The following is a 25664-nucleotide window of genomic DNA, read 5'->3' on the forward strand; positions in this document are numbered from 1 at the left end:
GTGTGTGTGTGTGTATCACATCTTCTTTATCCATTCATCTGTCAGTGAACATTTAGGTTCCTTCCATGTCTTGGCTATTGTAAATAGTGCTGCTATGAACACTGGGGTGCATGTATCTTTTCTAATTAGAGTTTTCTCTGGATATATGCCCAGGAGGGGTATTGCAGGATCATATGGTAACTCTATTTTTAGTTTTTTAAGGAATCTCCATACTGTTCTCCATAGTGGCTGCACCAATCTACATTTCCACCAACAGTGTAGGAGGGTTCCCTTTCTCCACACCCTCTCCGGCATTTGTCATTTGTAGACTCTTTAATGATGGTGGTGTGAGGTGGTGTCTCATGGTAGTTTTGATTTGCATTATTTCTAACGCCAGAACACCAGTGAACATTCTCCAAGAGAAACCCAGGAAGGGAAGAGGTGAGAAGGAAACCCTTTCAGCTGACCACCTGCTATGGGTCAGGTGCTCTGCTGGATACTGGAGATACATTCTCAGTTCAGCCTCACATTATTTCTGCCAGGAGACAAGGACAATCCCAATTTCTATGATGACAACACTCAAGTTCAAGTTCTCTGAATTGCCTGAGGCCATAGAGCTAGAAACTATCAAAACCGGGATTAGAACTCAAGTTCAAGGCTTCCACTAGCTCATATGGCATTATGAAGCTCATTATGCACGTTAGAAGAAGGTCCATCCTCCAGGCAGATGAAGCCCTGTACCAGGATGCACTGCTTCATGAATGGGACCAGGCGGTATTCCAGCAGACCTCCTCACTCCCTCAGCTGCGCACGTTTGTGCAGTGCGCGACCTCAACAAACGTACATGGCAGCCCTGCCTGAGTCTGCCTCCTAACCGTGTGCTCTTCAAGTCACGTCGTGCCACCTCTTAGCTGGGTGGAATTGCCTCCTCCATAGACATTCCTTCCATGTAGTGGTTGGACGAGAAACATAGAATCACAGAAGGAGTAGAACTGAGGTCATCGAATCCTAATCCCTCATTTTCCAGATGAGGAAACTGACAACCAGAGGGTAGAAGTGACTGCTGAGGACACATCTTGAATCACGAAGAGAAACCGCTAGCTCACCAGCCTCCCCTCCCAGTTCCCCTCTCCCCCAGGAAGGGGCTTGGCCTCAGACCACCTGTCCTCAGTTCTGGGAATTTTATCCCAAACCATAAGACCATCCAGGTCACTGCCAGGCCCCGACGCCTGGCACTGATCAATTTCCTTTCCTTTTCAGGACGACCAGGAGTTTGGGCCTTCACCCATCACCCTGAGGATTTTGCCAAAATGTCTCTCCTGAGGACACGCTGGTGGAAATTTGGTGAGTGGCTTTTTTCCTGTATGTTACTCTCGAGGGGCAGAGGCCCCTCACTGTGGTTAGAATTAAATGAAAGAAAGCATTTGATGGCAGTCACATCGGTTCCCAAGTGCACGGAAGGGCTGTTCCCTCCCTCTGTCCTCTCCCTGGTCCTGCTGCTTTCAAATACAGGAGGGGCCATTCTTCAAGATATTCATGCTTACGAGACCAGGGTTGTTGGCAGCAGAGATATTCAGAGGGTTTAACCCCTGGCAGTTCCTGGCACTGTCTAATCAGGACTGATGCAGGCTGTAGCTAGGCAGGGTCCTGGGGACCCCTGCGGCTCCCTGAGGCGGCATGGTGGGTAGTCCTAGGGCAGAGGCAAGGGGCAGGGTTGCAGGCTCAGAAGAGAAATGACTCGATATTTGGCACATGGCCTTCCTGTACCCGTGCCTCTAGGCTTACTGTCACCCCTGGTTGTTGGTGAAAAGTGCTTGAGCTCTGATTCCACCCCCACCAGCCACTTTCCCCAAGTCTGGGCCACGCCCAGTGGAATCAGAGAAGTTGCCCGCTGACCAGGTCAGAATTCCAGCTGGAAACTTTCTCCAGGATGGGGTGGGGTGCTGCCCTCTCCTCCCTTTACCTTTTCACCACTGTGCCCTGCTGGTGACCCAGGTTTATGGGGCTGCCTATCTTCTCCCACAGCTGCAAGGGGAGCTTGCACTGATTACACTTGACAAAGCACAAACGCCCGTCCTGCTCTGGCAGGAAGGCAACATGGGCTCTAATTGTTTTATGGGCTTTTCACGCCCAGAGAAGAGGGGGAGAAACGCCAGCCACACGGGGTTTCTATTCTACCGTTGCCTCCGTGTCAACCCCTCCCGAGTCCCCAGCAGGCTTCAGAGTGGTGGAGAGAAAACATCTCAGAATTGGCCTTTCCACTTGGTGAAAAGAGGCAGAGGGCTCCCCCAGAGCCAGCCAAAGCCCCCCATCTTGCTAGTCCTCCTGCCAGGCCTGATGGTGGGCACTGGGTTCTGAGCCCAGCCAAATGGGGGAGCTATGCGAAGCCTGCTGTGTGGAGTAGAAAAACTCACTGCTGTCATCAACATCACGGCACCCCTCCCGTCCTCCAAACTCCAAAGGCTGACATCTGTCATCTCCCGGTGCCGCCAACAGCCCAGGAGTGGGTGGGATGGGGGACGGCCAGGAAAAGCAAAGATTACTACCCACACTTCCCAGATGAGGAAACTGAGGCGAGGGATGGTAAGGGACCTGCCCACGATGGCACGGCCGAGCAGCGGAGCTGGGATCTGAGAGGCTCCTGAGTCCCAGTGTGTCCTGTCCAGTCTGCATCTCAGCCTCACTCTAACCTCCTCTCCTCTCCCCCCAGCCTCTTCCCTCTCCTTCTCTCTCTCTTTCTCTCTTTGTGCCTGTCTCTCTGTGTCCGTTTCTCTCTCTTTTTTCTGTCTGTCTCTGTCTCTGTTTCTCTCTGTCTGTCTCTATGTCCCTATCCCTCTCTTTCCCTCTATCTGTCTGTTTGTGACCCCTTTTCGGCCAGCGGCTGAGACAGTGAGCACACCTCAGATCCAAACCTTTCTCCCATTCACTCTCCTCTGCTATTTTGTTATCTACTTGTATACACCATTAGCTTTTATCTTGTTGTGTCACATATATCTCCGTACACTGCCTTGAAACCTCTGGGGAACAGAACAAGGCAGGGCAGAGATAAATACATTGAATTTAAATGTGCCAGGTTAGGTGAAAGCAAAGTTCACCTTTGCAACTGAGAGAAGATTCCGCAGCTGCGTGGGCTTCCCGCTGCTCCCCCACTCGGCTTCCCTCCTGCCCTTAGAGACTGGACTGAAATTTGCAGTGAATTCACGGATGAATTCCCTTGAACTAGACCAGAGGTTTGCAGAGTGACCCGTGGAGCCTCCAGGCTTCTGTGCTCCCTGGTGCTGCAGCATCTGTAGCTCAATGCTCCTGGCTCCCAGTTCCCACCGGAGGAAGGAAGATTTCCCACCTAAGGACAGTCTGAAAAGCCATAGAAGTAGATGGGCTCTACAGATCTTTCAAGTCCTGAAAGTTTGACGATAACGTCCCCTTTGGGAAGGAGCAGGATTCAGAGTCACCCCTGTGCTCCACAGCTTGTCCCTTCCAGGACTCCAAGATCTTTCAGTTCAGGGTGAAGCCAGCCAGGCTCCTTGGGTACAAAATTAAGGAGGTGCGTGCTCTCAGGGCTGGGCAATGCCCCTGCACTTTAAGGAGTGAGTGCCCCCTTAAGTTTGTGCCCTGCATCTTTTCTGTAAAATTTATTTTATTGAAATATAGTTGATTTACAATTTGTGTTAATTTCTGCTGTGCAGCAAAGTGATTCAGTTATACATATATGTACACATGCTTTTTCATATTCGTTTCCATTGTAATTTATCATAGGACGGTAGGACCTTGTTGTTTATCCATTCTATATATACTAGTTTGCACCTGCTATCCCCCAACTCCAAATCCATCCCTCCCCCACCTCTCCTCCCCCTTGACAATCACAGTTCTGTTTTCTGTGTCTGTTTTGTAAATAAGTTCGTTTGTGTCGTATTTTAGATTCCACGTGTAAGTGATTTCACATGGTGCTTGTCTTTCTCTGTCTGACTTACTTCACTTAGTAGAATCATCTCTAGGTCCATCCACGCTGCTGGAAATGCGCCCCGTATCCTGCTTGCCTTAGCGTAGTTCCCATTTCTGCTTTGGCTGCCTTTTTTCTCTCCTGCCCTTTGCTCTCTTGGATCCTTTAAATGTGCTCAAATCCCACCCCTATTTTGGAAAACAAACACCTCCACCTCAACCTTGAGCCCACGCTCCCCTCCAGCTGCCACCCTGCCTCTCTCCTCCTCTTGGGTGCCTATATGTCCTCTTTCTCCTCCCTCCTTGGCCCACGCCGGTCTGGGTTCCCCCAACAAGCCGCTCTCACTGTGGTCGCCAGTGTTCTCCACGCTGCTAAATGTGCATATTTTTCGTTCTCTCTCTCCTTCCTGAAAAGCCCATCTCTGTTGGCTTATTCGATGCAGGAGTGTCTTGGCCGTCCTCCCACTTCCCTGGACACTTGTCCTTTGTCCCTTATCTGGCATTAAGTGTCAGTGTTCCCCAAAGCTCCCTCCTAACTGCTCTGCTCTTCCCACCCACCGTCATGCCTTCAGTTACCACCTGTATCCCACGTCTTCAGAATCTCTATCTGTAGCCCAGCCCTCTCTGCAGGGTTCCAGACCAGTACAGAAATGGTCACTTGTCACCTCCATCTGGATGTCTCCAGCGTACCATGAAATCCACATGTTTAAAACTGAACTCAAGCTCTCCCTGTCTCCCCCTCCACATCACCCCCAAATATCTGGTCCTGTTTGTTTTGTCTTTTCAGTGTTTTCCTAACTGAGACCTGGATTATGTGGAAGAAGGTAGGTGTGTCTAGGTGGGAGGAGTCATGGAGGGCTCTGTGACCTTTAGTCCTAAGCAGGGGAAGGAAATTATTTAATTGTCAAAAACATGACAACACTGTCAAAAATAAATTAAACGAGGCATATACGTTGTGAAACATGAGTCAGCGTTCTAGTCACTCTGAGATGCTATAGTCATGAAAAACTTTTCATCAAAAAAATTATGTGCTTTGGTGAAGTCTGTGGATGATAACACTTGGTGACATGAGCAAACTCTATCATCGCATTCGAGAAGCCTCTGTGTCATCCCCCTACCCCACTCCCAGCTCACTGAAGGGGACTCTGCTGCTGACTTGCAGGAGAAGCTCCCCAGAGGTTGCCAGTGAAAGCAAAGCCCTACTTGGCACATGCTGTTCCCACTGCCTGGAATTCTGTTCCCTAATTCTCTCCCCTCTTCAGCCTGTCACTATTCCCTTCACTCGACCTAGTCTTACTCATCCTCTGGTTCTCAAGTTAAATGACACTTCTTCCAGGAAGCCTTCCCAGAATCCCTAATGTCCCCCAGGTCCCCCCCTTACACATCCCTCCTGGTCCTTGAGCTTGCCCTTCCAGACTCTAATCAAGTGATAACTTACCTATTATATGGGGTTGCCTGTGGCCAGCTCAGCATCACTGTCACCCTTTCAGTGTGGAGTGAAGCCTGGGGCTGCCATTTCCCAGAATCCCCTTCCCAGGATGGTTCTGGGTTAGAGTTGGCCAACAAGGCACTTGGGGGGCATGTGATCCGTGGAAGAGAAACAGAGCCATTGTTCTCCAGAGGCACTGCAGCCGACAGGTGTGCAGACGTGAGGCTGGAAGCAGCGCCCAGGTGGGCTTCTTGAGGGGCACCTACATCAAGGCTGCAGGCTGAGGTGGCTCATGGGAGCTTCCCAGTGGCCTCTGGGTGAGCTCTTGAAAACCAGCTCATCAGGGGTGGCTCCCTGCCTTCCAGCATCATGCAAACCTCAGATTTCCTACCCTGAATCCCTTCATACTTGGAATACACAGAGTGGCTTCTGTTTTCTTGACAGATTCCTCACTGATAAAAAAATCATGTGTGTGAATAGTGTTAATATCTGTCTTCCTCCCAAACCATAAGCCCCATGTGGTCAGAGCCAGCATGATGTGTGGCTGTATCCCCAGATATCAGTCTAAACTGAAATAGAATCCACATAGTCCCATTTAACAGATTGGAAGACTGAGCCCCAGGGTAGATCACAGGGTAGTGGCAGGGCCGCCATCAACCTGTTCCTGAGTGCATTCTTTCCCTGCCATGAAGGCACTAGAAACGGAAGGAAGGACTTATTCCAAACAGCTTTTGAGTGACTCTTTCAGATGTTAGGTTCCTCCCCCCAGTCAAGATGCTAGTCACACTGAAACCAAACCACAGGCTTCTCACTAATACAACTGAGTTATTATCACCACTTTCCAGTTGACAAAATTATTTCTTATCTTTGTATTTTACAGGTATAGCAATAAAAATTATTGTCAAGGGCATTATTACAATTTTTAACTATTAATGGAATTATGATGCCTGATGGAGTATGGGCAACAAAATATACTCCCCACAACATGCAGGAACCTTTTGTTTATTATCTCTGGGCTTTACAGTTACCATAGCAATAAAATTCATACTCACTGGGATTATTACCGTTTTCAACAACTAATAGAATTATTGTTTTTGAGTGTGGTTTTAAGCCTTAGAATAAAATGCAATCCCATCCACAGTACTGAAATTTTTAATGTCGTTCAACAGTATCGTAAATGATCAATATAATAACAGAACCCCTCTAAGCCTGTCATTGCCGCTTCTCCTTCAACCACGGGGTCTTTGTGTTTCTCGTGTCATGAGCATTTGAGGCATTCGCTCATTATACAAGCATTTAGTAAACAGACCTCATGCTAGAGGTGGAGACTTCCAGAATGAATAAGACAGCCTAGCATGGTAGTTAAGGGAGCTGGCTTTGGGGTCATCTGGACATGAGCTTGAATCCCAGTTCCGAAGGGTGTCCCTGGGCAAGTTTTCTTACTGTCTTTAAGTTTCCACTTCCTTAATCCAACCCCCCCCCCTCCAAGAAACACCAAAAAACCCAAAAAGGAAACCATTTCCACCTCTCAGGGTTGGAGTGAGGGTCAAAGGTGACTATCTTGTACATGCACCCCTATGTTCATAGCAGCACTGTTTACAATAGCTTAGACACGGAAGCAACTTAATTAATGTCTGTCGAGAGATGAATGGATAAGGAAGATGTAGTGTATATATACAATGGGATATTTCTCAGCCATAAAAAAGAGTGAAATAATGCTGTTTGCAGCAACATGGATGGGTCTAGAGATTATCATACTAAGTGAAGTAAGTCAGAGAAGGACAAATACCATATGATATCACTGATATGTATGTGGAATTGAAATCTAAAATACGACACAAATGAGCATGTTTATGAAACAGAAGCAGACTCACAGATATAGAGAACAGCCTTGTGGCTGCCAAGAGGGAGAGTGGGTAGAGGAGGGTTGGATTAGGAGTTTGGGATTAGCAAATGCAAATCATTACATAGAGAACGGATAAACAGCAAGGTCCTACTGTATAGCACAGGGAACTATATTCGATATCCTGGGATAAACCATAATGGAAAAGAATATGAAAAAGAATATATATACATATAGTTGAGTCACTTTGTTGTACAGCAGAAATTAACACATGGTAACTCAACTCTACTTCAATACAATTTAAAAAGAAGTGACTATCTTTGCAATATGCTTAGGAAGATGCTTGGCACAGAGTAGGTGCTCAGTGAAGGAAGGTAGTTGCCGTGTTTGTGGTTGTCGCTGTTGTGATAATCTATCCCTTTCTCTGAAAGGACGTGCGTTCTAATGGGGAGGGGCATCAGCCTGCAGTTGTGACACAGGCTGCACAGACAGCCATCTAACCCAGCCAGGAGACAGTGGGGTGGGGTGGGGGGCTTCCTGCTGGAGGTGACCCCTAAGCCAAGTCCTGAAGGATGGGTGGCATTGACATTGAGGGATAAAAGGAGATAAAGGGCCGTGGGCTTCCCCGTAGGCTAAATGACCCCCCACCAGGCCACTCTGTGACTGAGCAACTCCCCAAACTTCTTCCTTCTCAACGTGTGAAAATCCATTACTAGTAATACAGGGAGCTCGGAGAGTCTGCAGGCTGTCTTTGGATGAAAGAAAGCATTATCATATTAACTAATTACATGAATTAAAATAAGTTAATTAAATAAATGACTTAATGAGATTAGTGCATTTGTTGTTTAATGATCCGTTACCGCTATTGATAATAATAATGGATTCTGCACTATGACAGGTGACAAGTCTGTTGTCGAGCGGTGGAATTTGAAACCACAGAGGAGCCACATAGGTAGGGGGTCAGAGAGGATCCCCTCAATGGTACTTTCCTGCTTGGGCTGCTACTCCCCTGGCCTCGTCCTGCAAAACCTCGGGGTGAGAAAGGTCAGAATGTGGCCAGGGGGCTTGTCTTCACCCCTCCGTCAGGTGACTTCTCAGAGCTTGCATTTCCTCACCTGTAAAGGGGCAGGGGCATCAGTGATACTGGAATTAGGTCATGTTCACACCTGAGTCGGGGATCCCCCCGAGCGGAGCCTGAGGCAGAGGCTGATGAGGGCGTCCCCAGCTTGGCACTCAGCCTTGCTGTCTATCTGGGTAAACTCATCAACTTGACCTTCGCAGACAAGGCACAGCCACGTGGCCAGAATCCATCATCTCCATCGATACTGGACACTGTGGTTCCGGGGCAGCATCTCCCACCCTTATCAGAAGGATAACAGGTCCTTGCATTGGTTTCCCTCCCATCCGGTGTTTATTTCTCTTGGTCCTCACTCCTTGGATCACATTTCCAAATAAACCATCCACACACAAACCGTTGGGGGAACCCAGGCACAGACATTGGGTACCAGAAATGGCCCTAGTGGGGAATTCCCTGGTGGTCCAGTGGTTGGGCCTCTGCACTTTCACTGCCGAGGGCTCGGCTTTGATCCCTGGTCAGGGAACTAAGATCCTGCAAGCCACACAGTGGCTCAGCCAAAAAAAAAAAAAAAAAAAAGGACTGGCCCTAGAAAGCAGTCCTCAGGATGACTGTAGCCTGCAGAGGACAGCTGCCCCCATATTCCTCAAAGATGCCGGTTTACTCTCCTTCCGTCCTAACTGAACCCCCCCCGCCCCGCCTCCACCCCCTGTGTTCACGTACAGCCTCAGTGAAGGATGGATTCACCCATCTCACATAATAAACCCAGTTAGCCTTCTTGCCCTCAAGTCTCCTGGCCTCTTTCTCAGCACTATGCCCAAACATTTCCAGCATCTCCACCATATTTGTTAGAGAACATCATTGTGTTTGAGCTTCAAGGAGCCGTCCCAGCAGAGTGTTAGGGGGGCTCCAAGTATCCTTACCAGATGCTAACTGCCAGGTGACACGTGGGTGCCCCTACGTCAGCGAGTTCTTCCCTGCCCATCTTTATATTTCACTGGTGAAAACCCACACAGGCCTGCTTCTTAGCTGGGTCTTCAGACTCCTTTGGAGTGAAAACTGCCTCTACCCAGAGCAGCAATGGTACTTTCCTGCTTGGGCTGGGCTGAGACCTGATGTCATCCTGCAGGCAATGGGGAGCTCGAGGGGCTCAACTTCTGGGCCTCAGGAAAGGGCTTGGCAGGGTCTCTAGGCAAAGGGGAGCTCCTCTTTCTAAAAGAGGGGAGAGGGCTGTGTCTGCCAACCTGGTGGTTTAGAGGAATCTGGGTTCAGTGTTCTCAGGTCAGTTCATCCAACTGTCCTCATCCTGGGCCTCAGGGTCCTGCCCTTTGCCCCTGAGTTCCCTGATTATCATAGGAGGCCCCCCTGCAGCTATGCATTCAGTTTTCTCTGTAGTCCTTCTACCCCAGAATTAGATCCCAGGCTGGCTTTTCAGCACACCCCACCACTGGGCAGCTGCAGGAGGTAAGGGGGAGTATCCTTAATGCTGTATCCTTAATGCTGCCACCGAGTCAGTGATACGGACAGAGTAAACGGACAAAGTAGGTGATTAAATAGCTAATCCCACTAGGGAATTGTAAGTAGGAAAAAAAAGTATGGGAGACCCCTATAAGTTAATGATCACTCAAGAAAGCAGGTTTGCTTAACCACAAAACCAAGCAGGCTTGCTTAGCAACAAAACCATGCAAAAAAGCATGAGACATGCCCCCAAACAATAAAACGCTGGTGGCATGAGGCCCACATCCTGCCCAGTGAGCTCAGTAAGTTAATGATTCCCAGGACACACTCCTCTGTGCACACTAAAATCAAAAGTATAAGGAAAAGGTGACATTATACTGAAACCTGAGATGATTTACCTAGTTTAGTATATGTTACCACCTTTCGCTCATTTCCATTGCACCATGACAGTCCCAGCTCGACCATGGAGGGACAAGAAAACTCCCCCACCTGACAAGGAGGCAGAGCTGGTGATGGAAGCATGATGTCTACTCAAGAGTGAGGAAGGGCTTCCCTGGTGGCGCAGAGGTAGAGAGTCCGCCTGCCGATGCAGGGGACATGGGTTCGTGCCCCGGTCTGGGAAGATCCCACATGCCGCGGAGCGGCTGGGCCCGTGAGCCATGGCCGCTGAGTGCGCGTCCGGAGCCTGTGCTCCGCAACAGGAGAGGGCACAACAGTGAGAGGCCCGCGTACCGAAAAAAAAAAAAAAAAAAAGGAAGGAAGAGGGAGGATCAAGGGAAATAAAAACAGGACAGAAGGTGCCCCACCAAGAATTGCCCCACGGGAGCTAGCTGCCCTACACTTCCAGTTCTCATCTTAATGGGTGCTGAGTGGGTGTCCCCCAGGCACCTGGGGACAGGAAGTGAGAAATGCGCATGGGGCCTGAGGTAGGGCACCATCAGGGTACGTGTGCATGAGACTGATGGAAGCCTACACCCTCCCCCTCCCCCAGCAGGGGCTAGAATAAGACATGAGGCGGAGAAGATTAGAAATGTCACCCAAGACGTGGCCAATGTGTAAAGTGCCAGGCAAAGTGCCTGGTACAAAGTTAGAGCACACTTTAAAAGGCATTTATGGTTTTGTATTCCTGGTGACCTACCTTTACTAAATAATGGATGAATGCAAAGAACAAGTTTCTGGTCTTCTGTAAGTGGACCTCATGCATATTTAAATGGCGAGGCTCACAGTCTAACAGAACATGAACTAGGACCCCTGAGAGGTCTCTGTCTACCTCCTGCAAAGATGTCTGAGCTGGACCAACAGGACTTGAAACTGTCATTCTTCTTCTTTTTTTGGCCGTACCACGCAACATGTGGGATCTCAGTTCCCCAACCAGTGATAGAAGCCGCACCCACTGCAGTGGAAGTGCGGAGTCTCAACCACTGGACCGCCAGGGAAGTCCTGAAACTGTCATTCTTGAGAAGAGATTTTGGCCTGTGAACCTCCGAGGACTTCACAGTGGTAAGGAAGGACAAGGTAGGGGGACGGTCCCCAGAGAGCAGCACCCTGAATAACCTGGTCTGGGGCAATCCGCCTAGTGATTACATCCAAGGGCTCTGAGCCCCCACTGCCTGGCTTTGAACCCAGATTCTATCACTAATTAAAATGTGTGTGGGGGACATCTGCTTCCAGGAAGATGGAGTAGACAGACTTTTCCCTATTCCTCCTACAAAGCACAACCCAAAACCCTGGGCATTAAATAGAAAACAAATGTAAGAAGGTTCTGGAAGGTGGAGAGAAGAAGCCAGCCTGGATGGGGGCTTTGGAACGATATGACGAAGAGCAACCTGGGAAGTATCAATCCAGATTCCTGAACCCAGTGAAAATATCCTTCAGGAATGAAGGGGAAACCAAGACAGTCTCCGATGAAGGAAAACGAAGAGAATTTGCCCCCAAAAGACCTAACCTAAAAGAATGGATAAGGAAAGTTCTCCAGACAGTGTTTAAGGAGGGGTTAGGGATCGGAGAGAAGTGGGTGTCATTTCAAAGGGCAACCTGAGGGATCTTTGTGATGATGGAAATGTTCTGCGTTCCTTTTTTAAATTGAAGTATAGTTGATTTACAAAATTATATTAGTTTCAGGCGTACAACACGATTCAATATTTTTATAGATTATACTCCATTTAAAGTTATTACAGAATAGTGGCTATATTTCCCTGTGGTGTACAATATATCCTTGTTGCTCATTTATTTTATACATAGTAGTTTGTATCTCTTAATCCCCTACCCCTATATTGCCCCTCTCCCCTTTCCTCTCCCCTCGGGTAACCACTAGTTTGTTGTCTTTGTCTGAGAGTCCGTTTCTGTTTTGTTATATTCATTCATTTGTTTTATTTTTTAGATTCCACATATAAGTGATAACACAGAGTATTTGTGTTTCTCTATTGGACTTATTTCACTATATAATACCATCCAGGTCCATCCATGTTGCTGCAAGTGGCAGAAGTTCATTCTTTTCATGGCTGAGTAATATTCCATTGTGTGTATCTATCTCTCTATGTATCTATCTATCATCATCTCACATCTTCTTTATCCATTCTTCTGTTGATGGACACTTAGGTTGCTTCCAAATCTTGGCAATTGTAAATAATGCCGCTCTGAACGTTGGTGTGCATGTGTGAAATGTTCTGTGTCCTGAGTGTATCACTGTCATTATCCTGATGGTATACATTGTATATATCGTACTACAGTTTTGCAAGATGTTATCATTGGGGGAAACAAGATAAAGGGCACTTAGGGTCTCTCTGTAGTATTTCTTAGAGCTGCATGTAAAACTCCAGTTGTCTCAATATAAAAAAGTTTAATTAAAAATGAATGACCTTCAGCCAACTACTCACTTCTCTCAGCCTCAGGTTTTCCTATCTGTGAAATGGAGATCATAGGCGGATCCCCACATGTAAAATAGAACATCAGAGTGTGGTTGTGGTGACTAAATTAGCTAAAACAACTCCCTAGAACAGCACCTGACGTGTAGTCTCTTCTTGTCACATGTTACCGATAATTAGCGCTACCAGTATAAAGAACCACCTTGCTCTGGGCAGCAGTCAAGCCCTTCACATGGTTTCTCTCCGCTTACAGCAATCTGGGAGGCAGATGCTACCTGAATGGCCATTTCCCAGATGGGAAGACTGGAGCTTCAATAAGTTGCCCAGGGTCACACAGCTAACGGGAGGCACATGTATGCTTTGAACCCAGGCCTCCTTGCTCCTCTGCCCAGGTTCTGAACCACTGGGCCACAGAAGCCCAGATAGTGGTTCTTCCTCCAAGAAGAAGTTATTTTTCTTATTTGTGTCCCTCTTTTCATCCCTTAAGTGATGACCACAAAGGTCTCTGGCGTTTGCCTTTGTCAGGGAGAGGCCATGCCCTGTGACCCCATCCTACCCCTCCAGCCGGCCAGAAACCCAAAAGTTGGAGTAGGTGGGGGCAATCTGAAAGAAGGCAAGACAAGTAGGCAGGCTGGGGTCCTGGAGCCCGTGACAAGGGATGTAAAAAGAGCGAGAGAAGTTGGTCAAGGCTAGAAAAGATCCCCGAGGGGCTTATCAGGTGTGAGCCGGAAAGACAGACCCGCGCTTAGATCCACCTCTCCCTATTTGCTGATGCTGTGACCTTGAACAAGCGGCCTAACCTGAGTCCCAGTCACTTCATTGGGAAGCAGGGCCTGCGTTGGCACCTGGGGGGCAGGGGCGCTGAAGACCAGATGAGGTCCCAGCAGTGAGCACATGGCGCCATTGCTGGTACACGGTCGGTGCTTAATAAATGTTCTCTACCGCTCTTCCCGCTGGTGGCTGATTTCAGGGGGTGGGACTCAGAGAGTGCAGACGACTCCATTGCTTCAGAAGCCAGAGGCCCAGTGCAGTGGTGGTTTTCTGGGACTCAAGGAAGCTTCTTTTGAGACTGTTGTGTTGAGGGTATAAAGAGGTTGAGGAGGGAGGGACGAACTGGGCTGTCCACAAGCGCCCCTTTCCTCAGGATTCAGGGCAGGCGGCTCAAGCCCCAGGTCTTTTGAGTAAAAGCCAGCTGTGTGGCTCAGGAAATGAGGATTTCGAAACAGCAACAATATATAATAATAAAAGTAGCAACCGCAAGGCATTATTAGCAGGCTAGTTTATCAGCAGAGTACTCAGCAGGCATTAACTAATGAAAACTCCTCCAAGGCAAGCAGTTATTGATTTGTGAGGAAAGAGAAAAAGAACTCCACAGGGATGTATTTATGTCCAGCCACGCTGAACAATTAGTCAGTCCCAGCCACAGGTTCCTTTGTCTTATCATGGCTCCATTCCCAGTGGCAAAAAGAGGCACAGGGAGGGACAGTCATCGCAGTGAGGGGGGCCCTACCGTCCCCCAAACATACTAGCATTTGCCACCTGCCAGCCTTTGCCTGTACCTTGAAGTGAGACAAAGGAGGAAGGGGGCAAATGGGGGCCGAAATAGCATCTTTATTACTGATGGAGCAGGACATAGAGGATGTGGCTTAGATCCGGGGGCCAGAATCTGACAGCCCACAAGGGGTGCTGTCTCCTTCCTTCCCTGCATCCCTCCACGGGCAGGGGTCCCCATGGAGGGGGCTTGTGAGCTTGTGGCTCCCGAGAAACTGGGAAGAGGAGGGGCCGGGCTGCACAGGCCCACCTGTCCGCAGGCATGAGGGGCAGCGGGGGCTGGTGGGCGCTGATCCGTGTCTCCCACATGGAAGTCAGTAGCAGGAGTGAGGTGAGGCTAACGCGTCCTTCATTAACGGAGCGTGTGGAGCGCTTAGTAAACATCTGTGTGATGAGCGTGTGTCTGCAAATCGGGGAGGGTGATGCTTGCTGTCCTTCGCTGGCTGAGGATTCCCGGAGGCTGAACCAATTCGGCTAAAATACGCTGCCCTGCAGACACTTTATTAGGAGAGTTTGTGGGGACAGAGCTCTGGACCTGTGTTCTGGTCCTAGCTGGGCTTTGTGTGTGGCCTTGGACGTGCCACCTCTCTGAGCCTCTGTCCCCTCATCTGCAGAATGAAGATAATCATAATATATGGTCCCAGGGATGCATGAATCAATGGCGGGGGACTTGCCACGGATGCCACAATCCTCAGGAAGGGTTCGGGGCCGCTGCTTAGATTTTAGGGCTCTGCACTGCCCCGCTCGCTGCTGTGGCAGCATCTGGTCATCTGGTCGGCTTTCCCTCCTTGGAGCCCAGAGGGTTCCCGCCTGAGTGAGCCCTGGGACGCTCTGGCCTGGGCCCACCTAGCCACACCCCTCCTCCTGGCTGTGACAGCACCACTTTATAAAGCCTGCGGGCACCCTCCACCAGAGCTACACCCCAGGCACAGGTTTTTATCCTGCAGCCATAAAGTAGGATTGGGGAAGAATTTACAATCAGGGCTATAAAGTAATAACAGCAGAGAGGCTATTTCATTGGGTTCAAGTGGAGGTGAGTGAGGGGTTCAAAAGTTCAAGACCTCCAGGCATTTCCTGGCGACTGATAACCTCCCTGGGCGCTGAAACCAGCTGGTGTCCCAGACACAGAGGTTTCTTGAAGACCGAATAAGGGGGGCCAGTGTTCATGGTTCTGGGCTTGGACTGACAGACACCTGTTGGCTCAGGTGGTGCCCCAAGACAGGCACTGGGGGTGGGGTGCCATCTTCCCCATCTTTCTCCTGTATGCCACCTGGGGAGACGCCAGTAGGGCTCCTGCCCTACTCTGAGCATGTAAATGGAGGGGCAGAGCATGGCCAGAGAAATCAACCATGCCCTGCCATACGGGGTCTGACAGGCCTAGGTTCCTCTCCTGACTCCCACTTACTGGCTGTGTGACCTTGGGCAGATCCCTCCACCTCTCTGGGCCTGATTCCTCATCTGTCCACAGGGAGGGCAACACCTCCTGTAACTGAGGTCATAGCCTGGCACGCAGTTGGGTGATGGAAGAAGCTCCTTGGTCTTCCCTTTGCCGTCCTTCTCTTCTTTCCTGTGGGGCCCTCTACCTTCCTAGGACTCAGAGAAGTGGACCAGAAGGGGCCTTGGAATCATTCCCGGGAAGAGGTGAGAGGTAGAGTCAGGAGCCCAAAGAACTAAATTCTGGTTCCAGCCTGGATCCTTCCTAGCTCTGTGACCTCAGGCAAGTTTCTTAACCTCTCTGAGTCCCAGTTTCTACCTTCATAGGAGGCAGATTTTGGTACTGATGTTCTGAGGCCGTTCATCTGGACACCCCACTGGCTGCTGAATCTGTCCTAGAAGAGCCTTCAATATATACATTTTTAGGGGCCCAGGGAGGTGGGGGGACTTCCCAGCACCAGAAGAAGGAAGGTGCTTCTTACATGTCCTAATTGGGGTTACTCAGGTTTTAAAAGACAGAGTCTCGTGTCAATGGCAAGACAGATTTGGTGAAGTGGTCAATGTGGCTGGCCACAGAAACCTTAGTGTTCAAATCTTCTTTATCTCCACAAGAGTCCAGCAGCATTTTGGGGACCCTTTAGGGCAGGAGTTAGAAAGTGATGGCTTGTGGGAAAAATCCGGCCCATTGACTGTTTTGTAAATAAAGTTTTATTGGAACACAGCCACACCCATATATTTGCATATTGCCTCTGGCTGCTTATGAGCTACAAGTGCAGAGTTGAGTAGCTGCTACAGAGACCATAAGGCTTGTAAAACCTAAAATACTTGCTACCTGGCCCTTTATAGAACACATCTGCAACCCCCACCCTGGCGGCTGGGGATCTGAGGCTGGGATCTGTGCTTGAATCCGCTGCCCACCCTTCATTTCACAGGAGAGGAAGCTGAAGGTCAGTGACTCGTCCAATGCCATGCGACGGTGGGATGGCCTCTGAGGGTCAGAGTACAATGTGGCCAGCTCAGTCCCTTCTCACCCAGGGGTCACACTGGGGACAGTGGAAATGAACGAATATACAAGGGAATCCTTGTATGTTTCAGAGGGATCATTGAAATTCCCATGACCAACATCGGCAGATTCTGAACTCAGAGCCCTGCCTGCTCCTGCCTGGCTCCTCTGTTAAGTTCAGAGCCTTCAGCCTCCCTCTGCATTGGAGACACAGGCCAGGACCAGCTGGGCACGTCGGAAAGTGCTCAGGACCCCAGCCTGTAATCTAATCCACCACCCCGAGCTCTCTGCCTGACGTTCCCCCCTGTTTATGTTGTAGGCCCATCATGCCCACACTGGCTTAATCCACTAGGCATACACCGAAATGCAGAGCTTTACAGAACTCTTTAGGGACACCTCTTTGAGTGAGTCATTGGAGAGAGTGTGTTCCTGTCAGAAAGTTGTGTTGGTGGCGTGCCGGCGCTGGCCGCGTGATCTGGAGCTCCGGGTGATGGCATCTCTCCCTCCTTCCTCCCATGCCCACCAGACTCAGGAGGCTCCTCGTCCTGGGTTGGCGGGGGGGCCTCGGAGATCTCCTGGATGCCCCGAGGCCAGCAGAGGGGTCCAAGACACAGCTGGAGCGAGCGTCCCTTTCTGTGGACGCCCTCTGTGGAGCAGGGTTGCCGTGTCGGGCAGCAGAGAGGGCAAAAGCTACGGAGCCTGATGGACTTGGGTTTGAATTCTGAACTGGTCACTAGCTGTGTGGTTTTGAGCCTGTTCTGAGACCTCTGGGCACCCCTTTCTTCATCTGTAAATGAAGACAGTGAGGATTCCTCCGTTGATTCAGCTGATGTGTACAAGAGTTCCTTCCAGATCCCAGCAGCTGCCACGTGGGTTAAAGGCAGTAATTGCCCTGAAGGACAGGGACCCAGCAAGGCCCCATGGGATGGCCATTTGTATTCTTCTTGTTCTCGGCTTCAGTCCTGGCTTCTTGACCTTTCGCTTCTCTGGGGCCGTGGAAATGACCTGGCTGTTTGCACAGAATGCAGGATGGGGCTGTGGGAGAATGGCAAGGATGGACAGGGGTCTAGACACCCTGTCCTGGGAGGGATCAGGGACCAATGAGATGGGGAAGATGAGGCTCACGTGGACACAGTCCCTTCAGCCAGTGTGCAGGAGGGGGTCTGGAAAAGGGCAGAGACAGGGCCAGAGTGGTGGCCAATGTGGTGGGCTCTAGTGCCCGATGGCTTGGGTTCCAAACTCCCATCTGCCACCTGGCTCTGTGCACTCCATGCGGGTGATTGACCAGGGTCTCGTCTGTGCACCGGGGATAGTCACAGACCCTAGTTCATGGGTGCCGTCAGGGTTAGATGCGTTCAGCCGTCAGAATGGAGCCTGGTATGTGGGAATGGCCCACAGGTGTGGGTGTTATTATTCTAGGGTTCCAAGGGCAGAGCTTTGAGTGGAGGGCAGGGAAGTACGGTGGTTAGGTACATTGATGTTCTTGGCCTTTGGGTCGGACTGTCAGAGTCTGAGTCCTCGATCTGTGCCTCCCTAGCTGGATAAGCATGGAAAAGTAACGGAACTTCTCTTAAATCAGATTCCTCAGCTGTAGAAGAGTCACATGCTGATTTCAGAGAGCTTGAGAGGTTTCTTTGAGATCACATATGGAAAATACTTAGCACAGAGCCAGGCACATAATAGGTGTTCAATAAACGGTAGCCATGATTATTACTTGTATCAATAGATGAATAGGTCAAGAAGGTGAATTTCAGTTCAGGTTAATGAAGGGCTCTGGATGGAATTCCACTTCCAACCGTGGGGGTGGGCTGCCCCATCAGGTAATGAGTGCCCTGTGAATGGAGGCATTCAAGCAGGGGCTGAGGGATCGTTTCTCAAGATGGAATGAAAGAAACCCGTTAGTGAGAGGAAGCTGCACTAGACCATACCCAAAGTAACTCCCAGCTTGAAAATGAGCCCCCTAAGTCTTATTGTCTTGTGCAGCCGTAGACGGTAACCCTAGGAGGGTGTTTTCCTAACCGTTTGAGGGAACATATTAAGCTGTCCCTAAAAAATGTTCTTAGTTAAATGAAGTTGGAAAGTGCTGTATACTGTGGCCCATCTTAAAAAATCACATGCACATCAGCAAATTCAAGGCTCTGAGAAAAAAAAAATAGCCGAGGAACTTTAATTTTGTTTTGTTTTTAGAGTCCGTCCCTATTCAGATATTGCAGGGCAACAGTGTTCAACAGAATATACTCTAAAAACATGGGTCTAGGAGAATTCCCGCCTCTTGGGCAGGCTCTACATTTCCAAGCTGCGGTTAGATGACCTATTTAAGTTGGTGATCCGCGGCACACTGAAACGCACGCCCTTGCAGAAGCTCCTGGGCCTGTGAGCTTTCCTTTCCAAAACCCTGTCATCCCCGAGAAGGCCTGCATTTATAACCTGTCAAATCAGACCTGGTCTGGCTTCTGTTACTGGTTCCTATGAGAGATGGTGACCCCTGGATGTCGGAGGAATGTCCTGCTGTCCTGTCCTTGACCTTTAAAAAGGCATTCAGCCCCTTGGGGTGAAGATCAGCTCCCTGCTGTCAGTTCTGCCCTGGTTTTGCCAGAGGCTTCATAGCCCATCTGATTGCCCTGAGCCCCCAGGGAGGGTCATCCCCTGTCACACCTCCACCTGTGTGCACGCAGCACAGTGACAGTAAAGGAATTACTAGGACTGTGTAGGAAATTGCTTATGATCTGACTGCCCTCCTGGAAAGCCAACTCAGAGAGCGTGTTTGACTTGTTTGCTCCTGGATCCCCAGCAAACGCTGCTGAATGAATGAACATCTCTTTCCTGCTGGTCATCTGAAAGTTGAAACTGAACTTTGCTTTAGGGCCATAAATGCAATTTCAGAGATCACATGCTGGATAAGAAGACAACTTTGTCCTGGGCTTGACTGCATCAAGGAATGTTCAAGAAATGTTCAAGGAAGGACCCAAGCCTGGAGAATCAGAGTTCCTGGGATTTCACACCCAAGGGCTTCTCGATTCTTTGTTCCAGTCAAGGTCACTTGCTGCCTTCCCACCGGCCTTCTCTTCCTGCCTCCGGGATTTTGTTCATGCTGTTTCGCCTCCTGGAGAACTAGACCTCCGTGTCTCTCTGTCTCTCTCTGTGTCTCTGTCTCTGTCTTTCTCTTGGCAGTTAGGAATCCACCCCACCTTCATGAAGCCTTTTCAGACCCCTCAAAGCATTCACTCATCTCCCATCCTTTACTGAACTCCTTCGGCAGAATTAATTTTGCCACAGTTTTGAACCTTACCTTGGAGTTTAGCTGTTTCATTGCCTGTTTCTCCAACCAAATGTCATATTTCCTGGAGGCCACATGTCACGCCTTCTAGACTGGGAGGGCTGTGGCACGGCACTGGGCCCAATGGGGCCGAGCAGGATACCCTCAATACCATTGATGGACAGCTTGCTGTGTGCCAGGGATATGCCAGATGGCCTCACACATTGCCTTCTTGAGCCAACGGTTCTCTTGTCATCGCATCGTATAGATGAGGACATTGGGACGTTACAGAAGCTATAGCACAGCCTGTAGAGCTGGGACGCAAGCCCAGGACTTCCAGAATCTGGATACTTAACTCATCACACTCCATAGGTTTAAATCTACAGGGACCTCAGGATGAGGCCTGACCTCTGGTTTCTTCATTTCTTGGACTAAGGCCACTATCCCAATATGGTACATGTATCTGTTGGAGACAGATGGTCCTGGGTTCCGGACCTGGCTGCATTGCTTACTGTCCTTTGGCCTCTGGCCTGCTGTTTCCCCTCCCTAAGAGCACAGTTCCTCTCCTGGAGAGTGAAGACAGCAAGAACACCCCCGCAGGGCCGTGGAGAGGATCGAGAGGGAGACACTCTATGAGAGGCAGTTATTCTCCTTCCCATCCCCTCCCTTTTAATGCTTTCAGCACCTCTGAAATCTTTATCTGATTTTGATTGCAATCTTTGTAACTTTGGAGATTTAAGCAAATCTCCAACTCCTAGCATATGGCAAGCATCCCACGACGGTGTGTGAATTGATCCAATTTACGTTCAGGAGAAACATCTTGTGGAATTTCATCTGAACACAGGGTGACAGAGGCCGAGAGATCCAGGGTTGACTCCTAGCCTACATTTTTCTTACACTTACTCTGTGCCTAAGGGTAGTTCATCAGCCTCACGGAGCCTTGGGCTCTTTACACGCGCAGTGAAGGTACTAGAACTCAACTCCTTGGCTTATGTTTTCCCCTTTCTTTCTTTCTTTTCCCCCAGCTTTATTGAGATATAATTGACACATAACATTGTGTAAGCTTAAGGTGTACAGCAGGATGACTGGACACATACGTATATTGCAAAATGATCGCCACGATAAAGTTAGTTAACACTTTCATCACCTCACATCATTACCATTTTTTTTCTTGTGTTGAGAATGTTTAAGATTCACTCTCGTAAAGAGAACCCTCTAACACCGTTGGTGGGAATGTAAACTGGTGCAGCCACTGTGGAAAACAGTATGGAGCTTCCTCAAAAAACCAAAAATAGAGTTGTCATACGGTCCAGCAATCCCACTCCTGGGCATATATCCAGAGAAAATTATAATTCAAAAATATACATGCATTCCTATGTTCATAGCAGCACTATTCACAATAGCCAAGACATGGAAACAACCTAAGTGTCCACTGACAGGTGAATGGATAAAGAAGATGTGGGGGGTGTGTGTGTGTCTGTGTGTGTGTGTGTGTGTGTGTGTGTACAATGGAATACTACTCAGCCATAAAAAAGAATGAAATAATGCCATTTGCAGCTACATGGATGGACCTAGAGATTATCATACTAAGTGAAGTAAGTCAGAAAGAGAAAGACAAACACCATATGATATCACTTATGTGTGAAATCTGAAATACAACACAAATGAGCCTATCTACGAAACAGAAACAGACTCACAGGCATAGAGGACAGACTTGTGGTTGCCAAGCAGGAGAGGGGGTGGGGGAGGGATGGACTGGGGGTTTGGGATCAGCAGATGCAAACTATTATATAGAGAATGGATAAACAACAAGGTCCTACTATATAGCACAGGGAACTACATTCAGTATCCTGTGATAAACCATCATGGAGAAGAATATGAGAAAGAATGTATATATATATGTGTGTAACTGAATCACTTTGCTGTACAGCAGAAACTAACACAACATGGTAAATCAGCTATAATAAGTATACATTAAAAAGAAGATTTACTCTTAGGGACTTTCAGTATATATTACAGCTTTGTTAGCTATAGTCATTATGCTGTATATTACATCCCCAGAACTTATTTATCTTATGACTGGTAGTTTGTACCCTTTGACCAACATCTCCCTAATTCCTTCTCCCTCAGCTCCTAGCAACCACCATTCTACTCTCTGTTTCTCTGACTTTGTTTTTTTTAGGTTTCACCTATAAGTGAGAACATACGGTATTTGCCTCTCTGACTTACTACACTTAGCATTCATTGAGTTATTTTAAGACTTAAATGAGATAATGAAGATGAAGCAATTAACATAGTGCCTAGCACATACTGAGTGATAAAAATAGTTGGTTTTGATAATAATCGTTATTCCCATTTTCATGCTAATTAGTCAATGTGGAAGAAACTGATGTCAGCAGAGGTCAGGCTATTTGCCCAAGATCACCCAGAAGAGTCTAGGAGGGGTTGGCGTCAAGTGCATTGTCTTCATTCCTGTGCACCACCCAAAGGCAAAAGGGAAGACCTCAGTGAATGTTATTCATTCACTCAACAAACATTTGTCAAGTGCCTACTATGCACCAGGCACTGTGGTGTGAGCTAGAGGCACACAGTCCATCAGGACTTCGTCCTTCCCTCCAGGGGCTGATGGCCTAGAAAGCAAGAAGGACAAAAAGAAAATCTTAACATAGTCTGGTCACTACGGTGCTCCAGGCACAGGGATGCTATTGGTCACCTCACCTGGTCTGTGGCGTCAGGGACCCTGGTGGAGAGGGCAGGAGCTGAGCTGTGAAGTTGGAGATAACTATTCAAAGAAAGGAAGGGAACGGTTGTTCTTGACAGAGGGAACAGCATAGGCAAAGGCACAGAGATGTGAAAAGCATAATCCAGAGAAGCGTCTGCTTCTGGAAAGTAGATTAGTTGTTGCATTTTCCCAGTGACTTCCACTAAGTACAAGTAAACACCCTGGACATGGTATGTAAAACAAACACGAAAAGACTCTGAAAGGTGGAGAGAAGAAGGAGACTGGCTTGGGATCTTGGGACCCAAGGAAGGACTGGTGGGGAGTTCCCAGGGTTTTCTCTTTGCCTCATATTTCCAAGAATTGGAGTTGAAGCTAGAAACCTGGACCCACCAAGAAAATAGACAAAAAGCCCCACAAAAGCCTGCTCTTTCTAGCCAAAGGGCCAGAAAAGGGGGATCCAAGCATCACAGAGACTGTTTGAATAAACCGCTCTATTCCAGAGTTTTCAGGAAAAACTGAAAAATACTTGGAGAGATTTCACAGAAAAAGATAGAAAGGTGGAAAAATAAACACATGAAAATAGATTCAACCTCATCAGCCATTAGAGAAATGCAAATTTAAATCACAATGAGATATCACTACATACCTATCATAGTGGCTAAAATTAAAAATAGCGACAACACCCATCGGTCAGAACGACCATCATTAAAAAGTCTACAAATAATAAATGCTGGAGAGGGTGTAGAGAAGGGAGCCCTACTACACTGTTGGTGGGAATGTAAACTGGTACAGCCACTAAGGAGAACAGTATGGAGGTTCCTTAAAAAACTGAAAACAGAGTTACCATATGATCCAGCAATCCCACTCCTGGGCATAAATCTAGAAAAGATGAAAACTCTAATTTGAAAAGATTATATATATACACAATGGAATACTACTCAGCCATGAAAAGAATGAAATAGTGCCATTTGCAGCAACTAGAGATGATCATACTAAGTGAAGTAAGTCAGACAGAGAAAGGCAAATATCATATGATATCACTTATATGTGGAATTTAAAAAATGATATAAATGAAGTTATTTACAAAACAGAAACAGACTCATAGACATAGAAAACAAACGTATGGTTACCAAAGGGGAAAGAGGGGGAGAGGGATAAATTTGGAGTTTGGGATTAATAGATACACACTACAGTATATAAAATAGATAAACAACAAGGACCTACTGTATAGCGCAGGGAACTAAATTCAATATACTGTAATAGCCTATAATGAAAAAGAATCAATCAATCAATAAATAGGGACTTTCCTGTGGCCCAGTGGGTAAGACTCCATGCTCCCAATGCAGGGGGCCTGGGTTCGATCCCTGGTTGGGGAACTAGATCCTACATACATGCCGCAACTGAAGAGTCCGCATACTGCAACTAAAAGATCCCAGGTGCTGCAGCTAAGAGCTGATGCAGGGCTTCCCTGGTGGCGCAGTGGTTGAGAGTCCGCCTGCCGATGCAGGGGACACGGGTTTGTGCCCCGGTCCGGGAGGATCCCACATGCCGCGGAGCGGCTGGGCCCGTAAGCCATGGCCGCTGAGCCTGCGCGTCCGGAGCCTGTGCTGCGCAACGGGAGAGGCCGCAGTGGTGAGAGGCCCGCGTACTGCAAAAAAAAAAAAAAAAAAAAGGAAGGGAGAGAAAGACTAGGTTCTTGTCCTATTGACAGTACCGTGTGACCCCGTGCAAGGCCCTTCGCCTCTCTGCCTCCTTCTCTGCTGAAAACTAAGGCATTTGCATGAGGGATCTCTAAGGGCAATGATTCCCCATATACTGTTATCCTCAAAGGGTATCCCAGTGTGCTTAGTCCCAGGATCCTCCCGGGGGACCCAGGACTAACATGCCACCCTCCCCCATTTGCTGTTCTCAGAGGGCTCCTTGGCCAGACTTCTTTGCCTGGGCCAGCATGGCCTTGACTCAGAAGGACCCTGAAAGGAGTCATGTTGATGAGGGAGTTTAAGACACCAGCGAGAAGCAACACCTGTCACTGAGCATAGCCCTGGACCCCCAGCACTTCCTGGCCCTTTTGGCTGAGGACCCCTGGACATCCTGCCTCCATGGAGGGGCTCCTTTTCATGGCAGAAGGCTGTGGACTCTGGGGCCCGAATGGGGCTACCTGTCTGATCAAGCAAAGCCAGAAATGAGGCCAGGCAGCACTGGTGGTGGGCGGCACCTCCCAGGTGCCGTTCACTGAGTGGTGTTGATGTGGTACCCAAGGCCTCCAGAGACGGATTATCCAATCTTCCCTCCTCCTTCTACAGATGGGGACACTGAGACCCAGAGGTGTTGGGGCCGCTGTCCAGATGCATGCAGCCGTGAGGAAAGCTTGGACTTGAACCAGAATCTTCCCATTGCTAACCCAGGACCCTCTGTCCTCTGCCCTGGGTTGCATCTTCCCAGAGGGCTTTGGAAACACCCTGGAGAATGAGCCGTGGGGGTGGTGACATAGAGAACAAAACTGGCTAAGTGGTTGCCCACCCCCCACCCTGAGTCTTGTGACCCCCCAGCCCCGAACGAGCATCCCAGCTTGTGCAAGCATCACACCAAAGTTCCCTGGAGGCAGGTTACTCGAAGATCTGGGTCAGGTGATTCAAGGAAGGAAGATTTCCGTGCCTGTGATGGAACAAACTTTAAGTCTGGGTTTAAACTCATCAGAAGTGTGCTGGGGCGGCATTTCCCACTGCTATATGGAGGGGAATGTGAGCCCATCTACAGAAAACACTTTGCTGCCAGGGGACTTTGTGAGCTGTGCTCCTTGCTGCCCAGGGACTCTGCAGATGAAATCTGATCTTCCCTTTGAGTATAAAATTCCAGTTCGTCAACTCAAAGCCTCCCTTTGAAAGACTGAAGAGGCTGGCGCTTTCCCTGGTCTTCAAAAGGTAAGTGGGTGGAGCAAGTCTGATGGGGGAAAATTGGTTTCGGAGGTTAATGTGGTGGGCAGGATGCGAGCCCAGTGCGACTGCAATTTCTTTCAGCATGAATGATGCAGGTGGAGAGGGGGCAGGACAGAAGCTGAGAGACGCTGGGCCTCCGATTAGCCTAAAGAGTCACAAAAGTTTTCTGCATACA

General features: G+C 48.8%; 1 long non-coding RNA gene across 1 annotated transcript in view; it reads left to right on the top strand.

Moving 5' to 3' along the window:
* LOC307194939 overlaps positions 1-25664 on the top strand; it is a 125283-nt gene that overhangs the window by 87099 nt on the left and 12520 nt on the right. Inside the window, exons 3-4 of the long non-coding RNA XR_013830668.1 lie at positions 1240-1323; positions 24857-25474. This is a non-coding gene — a long non-coding RNA (uncharacterized lncRNA). The remainder of the gene's footprint in view (positions 1-1239; positions 1324-24856; positions 25475-25664) is intronic.

Source organism: Stenella coeruleoalba (genome assembly GCF_951394435.1).
Source record: "Stenella coeruleoalba genome assembly, chromosome: 11".
Lineage (NCBI taxonomy): Eukaryota > Metazoa > Chordata > Mammalia > Artiodactyla > Delphinidae > Stenella > Stenella coeruleoalba.